Raw genomic sequence first — 19,622 nt, forward strand, 5'->3', positions numbered from 1 at the left:
AGTTAGGATAATGCTAGATGCTATAACAAACAAATCCCCAAATGTATATTGGCTCAGACAATATAGCTGATTTCTTGTTCACAAACAACTCACGTGGGTGTTCCTGATCAGTGGTGTGTGTCCTCCAAGTGATGATTTAGGGACCGGGATCCTTCCACCTTGTGGCTCTGCCATCTCCAACATGTGGTTTCCAAGGGGGCCTTAAACTAGAAGAGGAAAAGAAGGGTGGAGAAGGCACATCTGCTTCTTAACTATTTGGGGCTGGAAAATACATGTCATCCCTGATCAACATTCCATTGGCAAGAACGTGTCACTTGACTCCTCTCAGATGTAACAGATGTGAGAGGAGGGGTATATGCTGGGAAATGTAGCCTCTGCTGGGACGCCCCTTCCTAGCCTCAACTCTGTTCTATGGCAGGGCAAGGGATACACTTTTTTTTTTTTGGTGAACAGTTAGCTGTCTCTGCTACACACTCAAAAGGAAATGAACCTTCTGCCACAATTGTCTTGTAAGACTGCAGCCCAAGTACTACAGGCCGACCAACCTTCCTGCCTTCTATGTCCTGGAGAAGACCCTGAGGAGGACAGGTCAGTGCTAATGCAGATTTATGACCTCCAAAGCCACCAGGGCCCCTGTATTGCTAGGCCTAGGTCAGATTCTCTGGTATTTCCCCTAACGGGTGTTCCGAGCATCCTCTCCTTGCCCTTAGCCCCTTCCCCACCCTCATTCTCAGCAGGTGAGAATTTTAGGGCCGAAGGGCATGATGCCCCTCCGCTTCTTCCCCTGCCCTCTCCTCCCCAACCACACTCATGTAAATTTGTCTGTGCCCACATTCCCTCCAGCTTCACAGCCTGAACTGCTCCCTAGATTTCACACCTGTGTGTCCATCTGCCTCAGAATGCTTCCACCTGCATGTGCATAGGTCCTTCATACTCACCATGTCTCAAACTGAACTCACCATTGTCCAGCCCATCCCCCTCCCCCAAACCTGCTTCTCCTCCTGGGGTTTCTTTCTCCTGTGATGGCGACACCCTAACCACATGGTTGTCCTTGCTTAAAATCTGACGGTCATCATTGTCTCGTTTCTCAGGTTAAATCCTGGCCAAAACATTTCTTGAATCAGTTCCCTCCACTTGTTTTACTAAGTTCAGGTCATCACTTCCTGCTCAGATGCCTGTAGCCACCTCCTAACAGGTCTTTATGCCTCTAGTCTGTTCCCCTCCAACCACTCTTCACGGGCAGCCAGAGTGACAGTTCTACAGTACAAAACTGACCACAGCACTCAGTTTCTTGAGTGAAGTATGGACTTTCTCCTGAGGCCCCCGAGTCCCCACATGACCTGCCCCACTGCAGCCAGCCCTTACTTTCCATGGCACTCCAGCAACACGAGACTTTCCTCTGGCCATGCCCTGAGGGTCCTTGATGCCACACTGGGGTCATGGGTGAGTGCTGCTAGAATATCCTTTGTGTTCCTCTCTCTGTTCTTATCACCCTCCTTGGTAAAGCTCTTTTTGTACGTCTGCTTCCCAACACTGCAAGGGCAGGAGCTAACTCTTTGTCTCATGATTTCAGTGTCTGGGACAGTGCTCATCATACAGTAGGTGCTCAGTGAATGAATGAAGATGGTGGAAAGGAACCCGTTGAAGGTATGGAAAATCTTGATTTAGATACGCTTGCCTTATGCTGAATGAACATTTCCTTCTCAAGAGAGCCAAAGTGTGTGTGTGTATTTATCTGTGAAATCTGATCCTTTGCCTGAGAGCCTCCCATCAATTAATCATGACTGGCCATTCTGCACAAAACCTCTTCTCCCAAAGCACTTTGCACAGAGGGGCTGAGCTCTCCCACCCTGCCAGTGCTGTGGGCTTAGTTCCTACCACATGACTGGCCTGGGCAGTAGACTCATACCCATGCCTCCCACTGGACCTCCATGGGGACCAGGGAGGAAGCCAGAAAGGAGCACGGTGCCCCATTTTTAAGATAAGAAAACCTGTTCATAGGAGATGAGGTGATTGTACAAGGATGCAGATCACTCTACTGTATCATAGAGTATACTATGCCCCTGCTCTCTGCAGCTGACATAATGCCCCGTGGTGCCAACACAGACCCTGGGCTCTGTGGGAAACTGCCTCAGACACCACCCCAGCTCCTTAGGTCATAATACATCTTGCATGTCAGCTACTCCCTTGGGTAAGGAATTATTGGAACAGACACCACCCAAGCTGACGCCAGCATAAAGAGGACTCTCACAGAATCCAAATGCACAAAGTCATCCCAGGAACTGGAAGCTCATTAGACAAACATTTTGTCTTTTGTGCTGGACTACAGGCCCTTTCCCCCTGCATTTCTAATTTCTTCCCTCTTTCACAAAACCCTTAACCATCTTTTACAAGGCCCAACATGACCGCCAGTCCTGAGTCACCATGACTCACAACTCCAGGGCCCACAACCAAAGAAGCAGAGCATCAGGGCCTTGGGAGCACTTGGCTGGCTCAGCCTGGGTGATTGTTGGTTCTCCCAGGCTAGGCTTTCAGCCCTGGCCCATCACCTGGAACATGTACAGCATGTCAACTGGTACAAACAGGGCAGCAGGGGTTGTCGGCAGGGGAATTCCATGGAGGGATGTAGGTAGGGAGCCAATTACAAGTGTAGGGAAAACTGTGAAAGATGTTGAAATTTAGTGGTTGTCCTGAATAACTTACCCACCTAGGTTCTTTCTGCCTTTTGTGTCTTTGACTAGGTATTTCTCAGCTCTAAAGATGGAAGTGAAGCTGTAACACCTTAATAGTAATGCAAATAATTCCTGTTCACAGTTACACAGATTGTGTCTAGTGGAAGGTAACTGACTATTGCTGTGTGGATTCTGACCAATTTTGCATCCATTTCTGAAATGATTTCAGCATTCCTTATCTGACTATCATGTGTGATAGTTTTGAGTTCTCCTTTGAATTGGTTGTAACGTTTTAGTGGTTCTCTCGTTAATTAATGAGTTAAACTAAATCTCTGACACATATTCATTTTATATCTTGGGACAGACATGATTATATCCTCTTTTAAAATTTATTGTTAAATACAGACAAATCTTGTGTGATCCCATACTCCAGAAATATTATTGATGCAGAGAAAAAAATTTAGGATACACAGGAAACTGTTAGTGTTCACCTGTGGGGAAGAGGGAGGGGGAGGTACTTCCTTTTCATTTTATATCTTTTTGTACTATTTTAATTTTTAAACTATGTTAAAAGAATGTCAGTGGAGGTTGGCCAGGCAAAGGTTTAAGGGCCGTCTGTTTTCTTTTTTTATACTTTTCTCTATAAAAAAATAATAACATTAACTTTATAATTATTTGTTATGTTGTACATATGGTTGTTTGGACTTTTCTGATTGTATATTATATTTAAAAAAACTGATACATGTTAAAATTTAAAGGAAAAAGCAAACCAAATAGGAAAAACTACATCTTGGCATATTGCTCCAAGCCAGCCCTGGGCAGCCAGTGGTGGTTACGATGTGCTGCCTGTCCTCAGGGAAGAGGATAAGGTTCAGGTTCCACCCACAGGCCAGAGGGTTCCAGGCACCCTCCCTCCACACACACCTTGTGTCAGGGGCTGTGCAGGTGAGGCACCTTCCTCACTGTTCAGTAGCTGTCGCATCCCCTCCCTTCTGCCTTCCTGGCAGCCCAACTCAGGGAACACTGATGGAAGATGATTCCAGAATGGGAACATTCCTTCCCCCTTCCCTTCCTCTCCTGACAGCTGAGAGGCATCCCTCCCTCCCTGGCTTGCAGCTGAAAGGGAATAATGACTGCCAAACCACTGCTTGCACAACAATGCACTTCTGAGCAGGGTACACACAATTTTTGTCAGTTGAATCCTGTCTTCCTCCTGACTTACATGATGGTCTAGATATGCTCTGGCTTCCATGCTCCTGGGTGGTTCAACCACTAGTAATAGCTCCCAACACTTCATATTCTCTGTCTTCATTAACCAACCTATGAACTGGCAGATTTTTAAGTTCATGAGGATAGAACCTTCCTTCTAGGGAATTTCCCCAAGCTTGGGTATTTGTCTCTGCTGTTTTCTTAGCATGTGTGTGGTGAGGGAGGCAACACCCACAGGCACTGGGACCATTTCTCAGCCCCAGGAGCCTCCCCTGACCTTTGGCATGAGTGTGTGCAGTCCCTTGCATTTGGCACATCTGCACACAGGTGCCTCATTAATGAACTCTGGCCTAGGAGGACCAAGGAATAAGGAAGGCATGAGCCTCCTCTCACGTGCTGAACACCTGCAGCTAGCCTGACTAGAGCTGACCCTTCCCACACTTACCCACTAAGCACAGAGTTAGTCACCCCTGAAATCCTGGGGCTGGTGCCCCATGTACTCCAGAACACCCTCCTACGCAGCACACCACTGCCGTGAGGAGGGGGGGTCTTTACGCCTAGTGCCACTACTTTGGATGTTAGAGCCCAGACACTCCATGTCGTATGACTACATCACTCTCTCCCTTAAGTCCTTCAGTGGCTCCCCATTACCTGCAGAATCAAGTCCGAGCTCCATGGCCTGGCCTTCAAGCCCCTTGCTTCACAATCTGGCCCTAGGTATACCTCTGGCACCATCTCCCTACACCATGTACCCCACTGTCTAACTACTCATTCAGCCCAGGCACACTGGAGTCCAACTTCTGTGTAAGTCTAAAGGCTGTTTTCCAAGCCCTTGTAGCTGCCCGAAATGCCTCATTTCAGAATTGCATTATGCAGATGCAGATGTAGGCGTGCCAGTGTCTGTTCTAATGCAGGGCCTTACCCTGGTGCTCACACCATCCCTAAGGCTGCACCTGGCTGAACATTGCACAGGTCACTTTCCAGAACGGCCCTCTCCATGGGAGCAGCTGCAGATTCCTCCCACCTCCCCAAAGCTCACTGCCATGGAGCAGAGGCAGTTGTACTAGGACACATCACAGCATCTTGCTGCCAAAGTGACAGCTACAATTATGTTTTGGCTGACAGCTAGAGATGAGAGAATGTACAAACAGCCGAGGCCTCGTGGGCCTTCATGATTCAGCAGTTTGTGCTGTATGCCCAGCTGGTAGGTGAGGTGGGCCCAACCTGTCTGCCGTCCAGGCCCCCCCCTTGGTGGGCAACCTGCTGGCTACAGACCTCAAGTTAACACCTGGGGCCCTCAGGTGAAGTCCTCCACTGGGCGGTGATAGTTAATGCCCCCAAGGGCCACCCCAGGCCCAGAGGAGTGGAAGAGTAGAGTGGCCAAGCCCAGGCAAGGCCCAACCCAAAAGATAGGCACTTGCTTCCTAGGCAAGCGCAGGGGCAGGCAGCGCAAAGGGCCAAGCTGCCCAGGGGTGGACTCCATCACGCTGGGCAGCCTGATGCGGGCTGTGCTTGTGAGGGACAGACGGTCTCTCTTGAGGCTCAGGGCACCACCTCCATGAGGAGCCTCAGGGCCACAGGCTATGGTGTCGGTGTAGGGGCCAAGCCGCTGCAGCGAGAACAAGCACGCAGCAGCGGCAGCTCCCACTTACTGAGTCCTCCCGTGTGCCAGGCACTGCGCTGACCGCTTCACATACATTCCTTCTTTTCATCTTCCCCACAACCCACTGAGGTAAGTTCTGTTATTGCCGCCACTTTACCAGGGAGGAAACTGGGTCTAAGAGAAGAATGTGATGGTGGCCACATGGCTGGCAAGTGTGGAGATGGAATTTGAGCCCAGACAGTCTGGCTCCAGAGCTCAGTTATGCCTCATTATCCTGGTTCGACCCTCTCAATCCAGTCTTGGTTGACAAAGCTAAGAGACCCCCCAGCACATTCCTCACAGAGTGTGAGTTGAGTTGAGGCCTCCAAGTATACTTTGGCCTGGAAGCCAAGATATTACCAAGGAAAATAAACAACAGCTATTTCAGGTGAAAGGTACTGAGCTATGGAATTGGGGGGGGGGTGGAATTTAAAAACTACCAGGATTTCCTCATTGTACATATTTGTATGTTCAGCAGAACAAGCGTCATCAGGACGCTGCTGTGTGGCCAGTGTTGCCCCTGGAGACAGAGGGCAGGAGCAGGAACAGTCCTTTCTCCCTGACCTGCAGGCCTCCTGAGCCCAGGGCTTGCCTCTTACTCAGCCCTGACCTGGGCTCTGGCTGAGGCCCTGGGAGGGGTGGGCTCAGGGTCTTGGGGTTCTCTGAGGAGCATTGCTGCCCTTCTTAGGTCCCTTGTGAGGCAGAACCTGCCTGTCCTCGCATCCTGTCCAAAGGCATGAAGATTGGAGACAGTAGGCTTCCAAAGTGGGCGTCTGAAAGGCCAGCAGGGCTGGGACGCAGGAGCGTTTGTACTTCAAGTGGCTGCTGCCCATGAATCACCAGTTTCATTCTGTGCTCTCAGCTCCACAGAGGCATCATTTCCACCCAGCCTCACATGGAGCTGGCGGCCAGAGCCTCTTAGTGGGGCTATAAATAGCATATCATCAACTCACCTCTCCTGAGCTCATCACAGGCTCCTAGGTTTACTGTGTGTCTTCCTGCTGCCTGCACGTCACCATCACTCAGATTTCCCAGGTGAGGCCTGGCTGAGAGACCCAGGGCACACTCTGGGGGCTGCAGGGTTTGGGTTCTCAGAGCTGTTCAGGGTGACAGCGAGGGCAAGGGCAGACTTTTGAAGAGCTCGGCATTTAACGTGTCATAATTATAATCTCGGGTCACTGAGATCCTCTCCAATTAAACGCAGCAGCAAGGGACTGTCATTTCTCCAGGAGTCCTAGAAATAAAAGGCAAAGGACTCATCAAGACACACCCAGAGAAAGCCACCCGGAGTGGATAGCAACAAATGAGAGGTTTCATGCCTTCCCGTGGACTTGTCTCCTAACACTGAATGAAATACTTTATGACTCTCTGGCTTCAGAAGTGAGATACACTGAATGAAATACTTTATGGCTCCTTGGCTTCAGAAGTCAGATCACATTTTTTTTAGTATTACTCAGAGCTACCATTATGGAGTGTTCCCTGCGTGCCAGGCTCTGTGCCCAGACTTGGCATACAGCATCTCATCAAGTCATCACAACAACCATATTGAGTTAACTGCTAGCATCATTGGCTTTCTGTCAGTGAGGAGGCTGAGGCTCCCAGAGTCACAGGGACAGGGCTGCTGGATTCCAGAGCCCAATCTCTGAACCACCACACTTTCTGCCTCCTGTCGAAGAAGACTGTCTGTGTGTCCATGTCCGTGTCCACATGTAGCCATGCGTGTGTCCATGTGCGTGTGCAACTGGAGGGATCTGAACCGTAGTCTCCTTTTCCCAGCTTCACATACCAAGTGGGAGCCAGATGCTTGCAGTCATCTTCCCCCAAGTCCCAGGCCCCTTTGGCATCCTAAATGTCCCCTGTCGCTGTCTTCTCCTACATCTGATCTTCTTCTAGGTTCTTCTGCAGGAGGGGCCCAGCCTCCATTTGGCTCTCCAGGCCCAACTTGATGGTCTTTCTCATGCCTCCCTCCCCTCAGGTCCTGAAACAGGCAGAGGTCAGGTGGGACTCCCTCTGTCCCCTTTGCCCTCCCCCCACTTCCCACCCTGAAGGCAGCCTGCCTCCAATCTGTGTCCTCCTTTGCCTCCCAGAGCCACAGTCCCGTGTTTGAGGTCTGGAGCCCTTTACTGGCATGTCTCAATAGCCTTCTAGGGCTTCCCTGGTGGCGCAGTGGTTGAGAATCCTCCTGCCAATGCAGGGGACACGGGTTCGATCCCTGGTCCGGGAAGATCCCACATGCCACAGAGCAACTAAGGCCCATGCGCCACAACTACTGAGCCTGTGCTCTAGAGCCCGTGAGCCACAACTACTGAGCCCACGTGCCACAACTACAGAAGCCCACACACCTGGAGCCCGTGCTCCACAACTAGAGAAGCCACCGCAATGAGAAGCCCACACATTGCAACGGAGAGTAGCCCCTGCTCGCTGCAACTAGAGAAAGCCCGCATGCAGCAACAAAGACCCAATACAACCAAAAATAAATAAATTAAATAAATAAAAATTTAAAAAAAATAGCCGTCTAGCTCACTGCTGCACCTGATGAATGTATTAGAACACAGATTCTTGGTCCCCTCCCCAGAAACTTGAAACAATCTAGCAGGGCGGAGGCCAGGGTCTGGATTTTTAAAAAGGTCTCCCAGTGGTCTATGAAGTCAGGATTAAGAGCCACTTTGTCTAACTGGCCACCTAGACTCCAGCCTCTCCCTGTTCCAAACCCTCCCACCCACAGCTATCAGCTTAATTTTCTTAAAGCACAGTTTATCTCAGGTCACTGTCCTGCTCAAGATTCCTTGGTGGCTCCCCACTGCCTGTAGGCCAGTGCAAAGTCCTTAGTGTGGCATTCAAGGCCCTCTCCATCCTGATCTACTCATCCTGCTAACCCCTTGCCCCACCCACAGAGCCACGTTTCCCTGTGACAGCCTCCTGGCCCTGCTCTCTCTCCTTAGCTTGTCTGGACTTTAGATGTCAATTGAAACAGCAGTGATCCTTCCCTAAGACTTTGAGCCCTTCAATAAGAGGAATGAGGAATTATTGCTAAAATGCCCTCTTAATTCAAGAGCCATGTGTGCAGCTTTAAATGAAGAGGGCTTGTGTGGCTGCAGATGAAAGGAGATCCACCAGCAGATACAACACAATAGCAGTAATGTGTAAACACAGGATAGCAGGAGAGGTGGGGCTCATGATTAATTCAAAGAAGATGGTATTTCAGCATTCTCCCTGCTTTTATTCAAGCCCAAAAGACAGAGCAGGTGTGGTAAGCACTGGGGCCCGGGACCATGTTTCAAAGTGCCTCTCATGCTTTTCTGTCCCTGTTCCTAGACAAAAGCAGAGAAACCCATTTGGATCTTGTTCAAAAGGTCAGAAGTGTTTTACTAATATGATTAAACATATTAAACATATGTGTGTGTTTGGACTTTGCTCCATTTCCCACAAAGAAACACCTAGCCCAAAACACAATAAAAAGTGTGTTGATTGACAGCAGGAGTTATTTCAGAACGTGGCCTGGAAATTGTTCCCCTCAAGTACTTCAGAGTGAAAACGGACTCTAAAGAACTTCTGGCTAAATGTGACAAAAGAGCCTCTCATGAATCTCCATCTGCTCCCTCCCAAAGCCCTACTACAAACAACCATAAAGGAGTAAAACGAGTTACAAATCCACAAGGTTTATGCAGATAAGGGAGGACATGGCAGCAGATGAAGTATGTCAGCACATTTTTGGAAGGCAGGAAGCAGAGGAAGGAGTGGCGAGTCACATGGCAGCAAGGGGGAGGCTGAAGGCCTGATGCCTACAGAGGGCTTCTGGGTGAGAAGCGGGCAGACTGCTGGGACAGGGAGGACGGAGCTGCACATGGGGCGCAGAGCGGGGAACTGGTGGAGAGCGGGGAACTGGTGGAGAGCGGGGAACTGGTGGAGAGCACAGTCCCTGTGGGCAGTGGGGTCACCACACCTTGCTTGCTCCTGCAGGAGACTTCAAGTGCCCATGGGGGTTTTGGGTCAGCTCATCAGGCACTATGGAGGGTGAGTATGGAGTACAGAACTGAAAATATGGGGAATAAATGGAAACCCTGATACTAAGAGGTAAACTTGCAGCCCCTTTTCCTCACCCTGCTTCTAGGAAGCCTGGAAACCAGGCACACCGCAGGCTGAAGACTCAAGAACTCTTCTGAAGAAACCGAGCAGACTCAAGGGGAAGGCCTACAGATACAGACATGATCCCGTTACAGACGCCCAATAGAAGAGCCAGCTCACCTTCTACGGGGCAATCCACTGGTAGACAAGCTCTACCCAAGCATGCTGACCATCCAGTCATCTCTTCAGCACATGACTCTTAAATATGATCTGAGAGCCAAGATCCCCAGACATTTAAGGAAAGCCTCAGGCATGAGAGATAGGTGTTGGGGAGGGAGAAAGAATGTATAAGTTTAGAGAGGAGGAGAAAGCTTTACAAATGCTATGAAATCTTCAGGGAAAGAAAAGAAGATTTCTCTCTCAAGGTTCATTTCCATGAAATGTCAGAACACCAGGGATAAAGAAAAGACCCCAAAAGGACTCAGAAAGGAAATACAGGTCAATTGAGAGGATCAGAAAGACACCAGACTTCTCAGCAGCAACACTGGAAGCTGGAAGATAATGGAGTCAGGACTTCAGAATTCTGAGTGAGAATTATTTATAGCTTAGAAATCCAAACCTAAACCATTAAGAGAAAGGGTAGAATAAAAGACACTTGAAGACATGGGAGATCACAAGTAATTTGCCTCTCATGCTCCCTTTCTCAGGAAGCTCTCCACCCAAATAAGAGAACAATCCAAGAATGAGGAAGACATACCTAGGAGAGGGCATAGGGATTCCCAGGATGATGGTAAAGGAGACCTGGATGCCAGGGGGGCAGTAGGCCTAGGGATGTCCCCCTCTGAGCCAGAGAATAGAGGACTCAGGACAGAGATGGGCCAGATGGATTACCTAACGGGTGTGACTAGGTGGAAAATTATGTTGAGGGGCTATTAGATGGTTGTGAGAATTAGTTGTGAGAATAAGTTTGTGAGAAAAAGTTTACCAAAAACTGAGTCAATAAAAAATCTGAGGCAATTGCTACCTACAGAAAACCCCACAACACAAAAACTGTAAAAGAAGATAAAGGCAACACAAAAAAATTTACAGAGCCATAATAATGTTAACACAGATTATTGATTTAACCAAAAGCTGTGCTACAGTGATGGGAAGCTGGAGGAAAGGGAAGGAGGATGTAGGTGGAAGAAGGTAAAAGAAACCAATCCTCATCTCCCATGATTGCAAGAAAATGGGTAATGTTTAAAATTGACAAATCAACAAAAGAACACTATAAGTATATGATTTAGAAAGATGGGAGAGGAGGTTAAAACTGGGAGAAACAGCTGAAAGAGTTTAACTGGGTACCTCTGAGCATCAAACAGGGAGCTGGGGTTGGGTGGGATAAGAGACTGCTATTTTCACCATGTCTCTTTCAGTACTATTTAACCTTTTAATTTGGGGGGTATATATGTTATTTTTATGAAAATTTAAAAATTAAGAAAAATTAATAGAAAATATTTTAAATTGACAAAAACAAAAATTTTAAAAGTGTTAGACATGCATGAATTACAACTCTGTGATGTGTTTCTGTCCTATGGATCTTCCTCACCATTCATTCATTCATTTTTCTTTCTAAGTCTTAAATATTGATTGGAAAAATGTGGCAGATTGCCAGAGAAAACACATTCTGGATATACTTACACTAAAAAATTATTTGTTTATCTGAAATTCACATTTAAGCTATAGCTTCCAGTATTTTTTTGTGTGTACTAAATCTGGCACACTAAAATGTAGTTCTCTTTTCACTAGCCCCACAGGTTAATCCTATGGCTAAAGAGATGGCAGAAGCAGAAAGTTTGTCTGCAATTAATATTCACAGTGTGGGAGAGTATATAACAGGTGACAGAATTTCCTGGTTAGATGCTGAGAAGTGATCTGCTATCTAGTCGTGGTGTGGTGCCAGCCAGTCCCTGGCCAGTCTTGGTGAGTCCAAAAGTATTAGAAAAGTGCAGTTCTTGCCCTGTGACTGGCAGCAGTGTCCACCCCAGGGCCCAATGCCTGGCTGCTTCCCTCCATCTGTTCCTCAGAGCACAGGAGATGAGCCCAGGCCTCTTGCCAGTCATCACCATCCCTTTGCTGCATTTTCTTTCTTGAGAAGGGGAGGGGAATATAAAAAATAAACTTAGCTAAATTCAGGAGTGGAACCACATCCATATCACCTCTTCTTGCTTTTTTTTAAAACCCAAACCCCCAAAATTGCTAGTTTATTTTTTTTTGGCTGGGCTGTATGGCTTGCAGGATCTCAGTTCCCTGACCAGGGATTGAATTTGGGCCCAGCAGTGAAAGTGCTGAGTCCCAGCCACTGTACCACCAGGGAATTCCCCCTTCTTGCTTTTTATTGAAAAACTATCTCTCTCTCTTTTTTTTTTTAATTGAAGTGTAGTTGATGTACAATATTGTGCTGGTTTCAGGTGTACAGCAAAGTGATCAAGTTATACATATATATGTGTGTGTGTGTGTGTATATATATATATTCTTTTCCATTATAGGTTATTACAAGATATTGAATATAGTTCCTTGTGCTATATGGTAGCTCCTTGTTGTTTATCTGTTTTATATACAGCAGTGTGTATCTGTTAATCCCAAACTCCTAATTTATCCCTCCCCCTCCCCTTCCCCTTTGGTAACCATAAGTTTGTTTTCTATATCTGTGAGTCTGTTTCTGTTTCGTAAATAAGTTCATTAGTATCATTTTTTTAGATTCCACATATGAGTGATGTCTTGTGATATTTGTCTTTCTCTGTCTGACTTACTCAGTATGATAATCTCTAGGTCCATTCATGTTGCTGTAAATGGTATTATTTCATTCTTTTTTATGGCTGAGTAATATTCCATTGTACCATATTCCATATCTTTATCCATTCATCTGTCAGTGGACACTTAGGTTGCTTCCATGTCTTGGCTATTGTAAATAGTATTGCTATGAACATTGGGGTGCATATATTTTTTCGAATTAGAGTTTTCATCTTTTCTGAATATATGCCTAGGAGTGGGATTGCTGTATCATATGGTAACTCTATTTTTAGTTTTTTAAGGAACCTCCATACTGTTCTCCATAGTGGCTGTTCCAATTTACATTCCCACCAAAGGTGTAGGAGGGTTCCCTTTTCTCCACCCTCTCCAGCATTTAATATTTGTAGACTTTTTGATGATGGCCATTCTGACTGGTGTGAGGTGATACCTCACTGTAGTTTTGATTTGCATTTCTCTTATAATTAGTGATGTTGAGCATCTTTTCATGCCTGTTGGCCATCTGGATGTCTTCTTTGGAGAAATGTCTATTGAGGTCTTCTGCCCATTTTTTGATTGGGTTGTTTGGAAGAACTATCTCCTTAAGAAAATTTCTTACACAAAAAGTGTACTGTGTGCTTACTTAAGAGTTTCACTCTCAAAGAAGGATTTTGTTCTTGAACTGTGGGAAAATCCTCTACCATCAGTGACTAACAGTAGGAATGTAATAATTTTCTCCCTTTTGTGCTGGGGAAACTGTTCTTTGGGGTTAATAGAATTAATACAAAGGATATGTGAGTCCTACTGAAAGCTAAAATTATTTCTGGAATATATAAATACATAATTTGGAAATACATATACATAAATGTATATAGAGAAAGAGAAACAGCTAAAATTTAGATATTTAAAAATGAGGGAGGGGCTTCCCTGTTGGCGCAGTGGTTGAGAGTCCGCCTGCCGATGCAGGGGACGTGGGTTCGTGCTCCGGTCCGGGAAGATCCCACATGCCGCGGAGCAGCTGGGCCCGTGAGCCATGGCCGCTGAGCCTGCGCGTCCAGAGCCTGTGCTCCGCAACGGGAGAGCCCATAGCAGTGAGAGGCCTGCGTACCAAAAAAAAAAAGAGGGAGAACACAAATATAAAGCATTTTTGTTGTTTTGCTATTAATTATTCCTTATGTGAGTAGATGTCAAAGGCAGCCAGGCAGGCAACAGGTTTCAGAACTCCAATTAGGATTAAGATGATCAGCCACAGGGTCCTATTCAGCAAAACTAATAGAAAAACAAAAGAGTCTGCTTTTCTTAGACATTTTCAGGTCTTCCTAAAAACAAATAGCTGTGGCCATATTTTTTTTTTTTTTTTTTTTTTTTGCGGTACGCGGGCCTCTCACTTTTGTGGCCTCTCCCGCTGCGGAGCACAGGCTCTGGACGCGCAGGCTTAGCGGCGATGGCTCACGGGCCCAACCGCTCCGCGGCATGTGGGATCTTCCCGGTCCAGAGCACAAACTCGTGTCCCCTGCATCGGCAGGCGGACTCTCAACCACTGAGCCACCAGGGAAGCCCCCATATTTTTTTAATCGTAAAATATTTAATTATGTATCTAGTTCAATCATGAATTTATTGTAGATGTGAGATGACTGGAAGCTCGGTTCAACCCAACGAAGCATTTTGTATTTTTCTGACATCTCTAATTGTTTAAAGTTCTTTTATTTAAAGATTAAATCTAATTGTATAGAGCTGTCACTCTTTGGCCTTATGCCTGCCTTGGAAAGCAACGAAGAATGAGCCGTATTCTACAAAACAGCCCTTCCAAGATCTGAAGACAGTCCTAGGGCCTCTCCACTGTGTCCTTTGCCCCCATGTAACCTGGTCTCTGATTCCCCTCCTCCATCTCCTTCCCTGTGAGCACTTCAGTTCATCAGTGCTGCGCTTAAAATAAGGCACTCAGACTCAACTCCTGGTATGGCCCAAGGCGTACAAAATAGCGAAGAACTAGAACTTTCTGTGATCTGAGCGCTGAATATCCATTCAGTTAGGTTAAAGCAGCCGCTCAACTGCTGTTATAAGAATATCAATTTTAACGCTTCTGGCAAAGAGAAGACTTGCCTAATTCAACAGAAAACACTTAAGCTTAACATTTACAACAGGTTAAAACATTCATGCATTTTGATACAAAACACCATCTTATATGAATATAAATGATGGATTAACAAACTTTTGCAAAACAGAGGCTAACCTAATTTTAATCTTTACTACCTTTGCAGTAAGGAGCAGGGTAACTTCCTGCAGTAGGAAGCCTCTGGGGAATGTAATTTCCACTGCCTTGTGATGTTAATTTGAGACAATTATCATAAGCAGACTAAAAAAAGTTGTGCATATTATTTGTCCCTGTGAGAGCCCTCTGCTGTTGGCTAGTCAGGATATGGGAGAAGCCCTAGGAGAGGAATATCTAGAATTTAGATACTTCTTTAATAGCCATGGATCCCAGGGTTTCAAAACTTTTAATGTTTCCCACCTTTGGCTGGGAAAACCTGTACAAAGGCTTGAGAAGCCGGATCCAAGAGCTCTCTCCACTTGGTATTTTTAATGCACCTGCATTTTCAACTTTTCCAAAGCAGGATGGGCAAGAATAAAACCGCTTCTCCAGTCCATTTGGCTATTTTGAAATAGTTTTGTCATGTATGGAGGGGAACTAGGTATTTTTTTCCCTTTGATACCTCCAGGACCGCTATGAATTTAGGTTATTTGCTGAGAAAAAGGAAACCCTGGGGGTCCATGGTTCAGTGCTCTCATCTGACCACCCACTAGGAGGCCTTCTTGAGCCATTTCCAGGAGTGTTTTCACCTGTTGGATTGACCCCCCTTTTCAAGACCAAGATCAGAAGAGAAGAGCTGAAAGTGCTGGAAGGTAAATAATGACAAGCTGTTTTTCCAGCCTCAGGCCTCCATGCCACGGCCTCTGGGTGGGGGACTTCTACAGAGTGTCAGCCACAAAGTAGGGGCCTGCACAAAGAGAAGGAAAGTTTTGCTCAAGACAGTCTGGAAATATTAGAGTGTTCGAGCAGTGATTGCAGTAACTGTTCACTGGCTTTAAAGAAGAAGCCTGTGGCTGGTAGATATGGAAACTTAGGTATAAACTTTCTAGGGGGTACTTTGGCAAAACATAGTAAAAGCTTTAAAAGTGTGCATGCCCTTCTGAACCAGGAATTTCACTTTTAGGAGTTTCTCAGAAGGAAAAAAAAAAGACCCTGATGTCCATTGAGGTTTAGTTGAAAGGATGTTTTAGTGGCATGAAGATTTTTTATTATAATTTTAAAATAGGAAAATGTTCCATTTCAGAAGGAACATGGCAGCAGTTTAGTTCTGAATTGTCTCACACTCAACAAGGACAACAACAAACCTGCCAACTACACATGTGGTGAAACTAGGAGAAAAATGCAACCTCCAAGGTGTTGTTCAGAGCAGCCAGAGGTGAAAATGAGCAGCAAAGCTGGTGAAAAACCTTGAGTGAGGAGGGGATGTAGAGCCTCAGAGGGCAGAAATCTCCAGCAGTGATTCCCTTCTGGAAGGGAATGACCCTATTCTGAAAGGGAACTATGAGAACAAGGTCATTTTGAACAAAGCAAGATTACTGGGGACAGTGGAAAGTCTCGGAAAGCACTGGAAAAAAAGAAAACGTTTAAAAGTGGGTCCATTTTCCTAGAGACAAAGGCTGTAAAGAAATCTGGGAAACAGAGAAGCTCTCCTCAACCAAGCTCTGAAATCCAGAGAACAGGTGACTTCTCAAGGAGTCCATGTCAGAAGCCCAAGACTGTGGCAACGGAGAGGTTTCCCCCCCCACCCCCCGCCCCACCTCTCCACCCTTCCACCACTTCTCCAGGGCAACAATCACTACCACAAACAGTGGAGCCACACCTCAAGGCCAAGAATTCTATCCAGCCAAACTGATCTTCAGGTGTAAAGCCTTCAGAAAAACATTTAAAAATCTGTAAGAAGTCAGGATATCATTCTCATGAGCCCTTTCAGAGGAACCTGCTAGAACCATGGGAGAGCAGTCTCAGCACCCCTAAGCAAGCCTGAGGAAATCAGGGTAAAAGGACCTTTCTTGAGCACTGAATCTATTAAACTGTAGAAATAAAACATATATAGAGATTAGGGTGACAGATCAGAATGCAGTTGTTACATGCCTTACTTAATATTGTAGACATTTCTCATTACTAATAAAAAATTGAAGAAGAAACAGAGAAGATAGGAATAAGAATGAGTTTACTGATCACCTCAAATTACTTGATTCGAAGGATAGTATTTGAAGTTTCCAAATCAAGTAGAAGCTTAATCATATGCAACATAAACACTAAGATTGTTAATTCTATTGACTAAATGATGGAGGAAGGGTGAGGCAGAGAGGATGAAATTAAAAGATAATTTTATTGTTGCTCATAGTAGGGAATCAAGATACAGTCCCCAAAAGGAGTGGATTGAGGGTATTTTATAAAGGTAACTTTTAGACCAAAAATACAAACCTTCCTAAATATCAAAACTACATTAATAAAAAGGGCAAATTCAAAAATATATAATGAAAACACTACATAAAATAATATGACAGAGTTGAAACCAAATATATCTGTCAATTCAATAAATATAAGTGGGTTTAACTCATCTATTTTAAAAATGGTTTTCAAAGTAGATTGCAAAGTCTAATCCAACTCTAGGTTATACACACAAAATGATTCAGAAAGGTTAAAATGAAAGGATGGGCAAAGAAAAGCATACCAGAAAAATACAAACATCAAAAGTCTTAATATCTAACAACACAGAATTCAGGACAAAAAGCTTTTAACAAGGTAAAGAGAAGTACTTTTAAATGCTAAAGGCTATAATTCATCATGAAAATTTAAATTATGAATATCTATGTACCAAATAACACAGCAGGAACTTTCACATAATAGAACTATAGAGATACAAGGAGATTTAGACAAAGACACACTGTGGTAGGGCCCAGCGGTAAGGCTAGGTAAGAACACAGGACTGGAGATGTATGAAACACAGCCAATACTCAATGCATAATCACTTGGTCTACTGCACACAATTAATGCACAACACAGGTTAGTCAAAGTAGTGAAAATAAAAAAGGGGTAATGAACCACTCCAAGGGGAAGTCCTCAGAAGAAGGCATCTCAGCAGTGGTCCCCAGTCCCTCAACAGGTCTCACAACAAGCCTGAGTGAGAAGTTCCCCTCTGCTCTGACAGTCTCTGGCAGTGTCAGTCTAGAACAGCTCTCAGCAGCCTGGAGTTTGGTCCTCCAGCAAAGAGCCTTCAAGTCACCTGACTAAAGGGTCTTATTTTAAGGAGTCCACCGGTAGGGTATAATAGTTACACTACAGGAAGTCTAGTCTCTATCTGATGTACCTTCTGTCCCAGTGAAGTCTTTCCTAAGATGTTAACAAACAAATTTCTTATCTAAAGTAACACTCTTAGTTTCTAACACTAAGACACTCACAATCCTACATCAGATGTTTCAAAACAACTAATATGGAAATTCACATTGGCCACTGTGACTCCATTTTGAACTACTTAACACAGCTTAAATTCTATGAGTTTCTCACAAGATGAGTAGGAATCATAACACAGAAGAAATCCCATCACAACACACAATAATAATAGAAGGCTTTGATTTCACCTTTCTCAACCCAAAACAGATCAAGTGGTCAAAATTAAATGAGGATCTAGAAGTCCAACAAACACAATAAAAAATGTAGATGTTATTGATATGCATCAAATATTGTGCCCTGAGAATAGAGAACATACTTTTTTCTCAAGTGCTCTGGGATATTCCTGCATACACACAAGATTATAAATAGGCCACAAACCAAACCTCATTAAATTCCCACAGTAAAAAGAATATAGATAGCATCCTATAATAGCAACTTAATAAACACTGACATGTATAACATATTCAGAAAACAAACAAAAAGTGCCCTTCTATTTGGGGGTGTGTGGGAGGTCTAAAATAATTCCATGATCAAAGGGAAAATACAAATTCAAAACTGTAGAATTTCTAGAAAACAATAATAATGAACATATCATATCGAAGAATCTATGAATATAGCTAAAGTAGTACTCAAAGGAAAATTAATAGCCTCCAATGTTTATATCAACATAAATGAAAGAAAATAAGTGAATTAAACAGCTGATTCAAAAATCTAGAAAAATAATTTAAAAGTAAACCAAAGGAAAGCAAAAGGAAAGTTAAGACAAATACAGAAATTAATTAGTTAATATAACAAAAATAAAGTAGAACTTATAAATAAATAAACTTGTTCTTAGAAAAAAAATCTGTAAATTAGGTCAGTCTCAAGTGAATTTAATCATTTAAATAAGGAGAGGAAATATACAAATACCTCAAGTAAGAAATTACAGGTGGGAAATAGTCAAACAAACATTAGAAAGTAAAAAACAAAACAAAAAACCATAACAGAATACATTATACAATTTTATGCAAATAAATTTGAAAACCTATATGAAATGTACCATTTTATCAGAAAACTAAAGATAGAAAACCAAAATACACCAATCCGCATAAAATAATTTGTCAAAACAATTTCAATGAAATAAATATAGTATGCATAAATATAAGTATACAGATGTAATATATAATTTATAATAAATAATTTATTAGATAATTTGTCAAAGTAAATTGATAAAACTTGTCAAATACTTACCCTTCACCACCCCAAAAAAACCCCCAAGAAACACCAGGCTCATTGTTGCACAGGGGAATTCTAACAAACCTAATCTTTAAAGAACAAATGATTCCAATGGATTCTAAAACGCCCCACAGCCTAAAAAAAGAAGAAAAGCTTACAAATTATTTTCATAAAGCAAATATAAGTACATTAATACCCAAATATAAAGTTTATAAGAATAAAGAAAAAAAGGCCAATCTCACTCACAAATATTAATGAAAAACCCTAAATAAAATTTTAGCAAACAGAATCCAGAGAAACACACTGAAAGAATATATACAGCGGCCAAATGGAGTTTATTCTAGAAATGGAAATAAGGTTCAATATTAGAAAATCTATCAATATAAATCATCATATTAATGGTTCTAAATAGAAAATCATGTAATTACTTTATAAATACTGAAAATGCATTTGATAAAATCAAATATATATATATATATATATATATATATATATTTTTTTTTTTGCGGCACGCGGGCCTGTCACTGCTGTGGCCCCTCCCGGTGCGGAGCACAGGCTCTGG

At 44.0% G+C, this 19,622-nt stretch overlaps 1 long non-coding RNA gene across 1 annotated transcript; it reads left to right on the forward strand.

The window, feature by feature from the left end:
- Positions 1-466: 466 nt before the first annotated feature.
- LOC132422095 (uncharacterized) lies at positions 467-3,273 on the forward strand. Its single transcript, XR_009518808.1, has 3 exons — positions 467-588; positions 1,574-1,647; positions 2,742-3,273. It is a non-coding gene; the product is annotated as an uncharacterized lncRNA (long non-coding RNA).
- Positions 3,274-19,622: the final 16,349 nt, after the last annotated feature.

This window comes from Delphinus delphis, chromosome 3 (assembly GCF_949987515.2).
Source record: "Delphinus delphis chromosome 3, mDelDel1.2, whole genome shotgun sequence".
In the NCBI taxonomy this organism is placed as follows: Eukaryota; Metazoa; Chordata; class Mammalia; order Artiodactyla; family Delphinidae; genus Delphinus; species Delphinus delphis.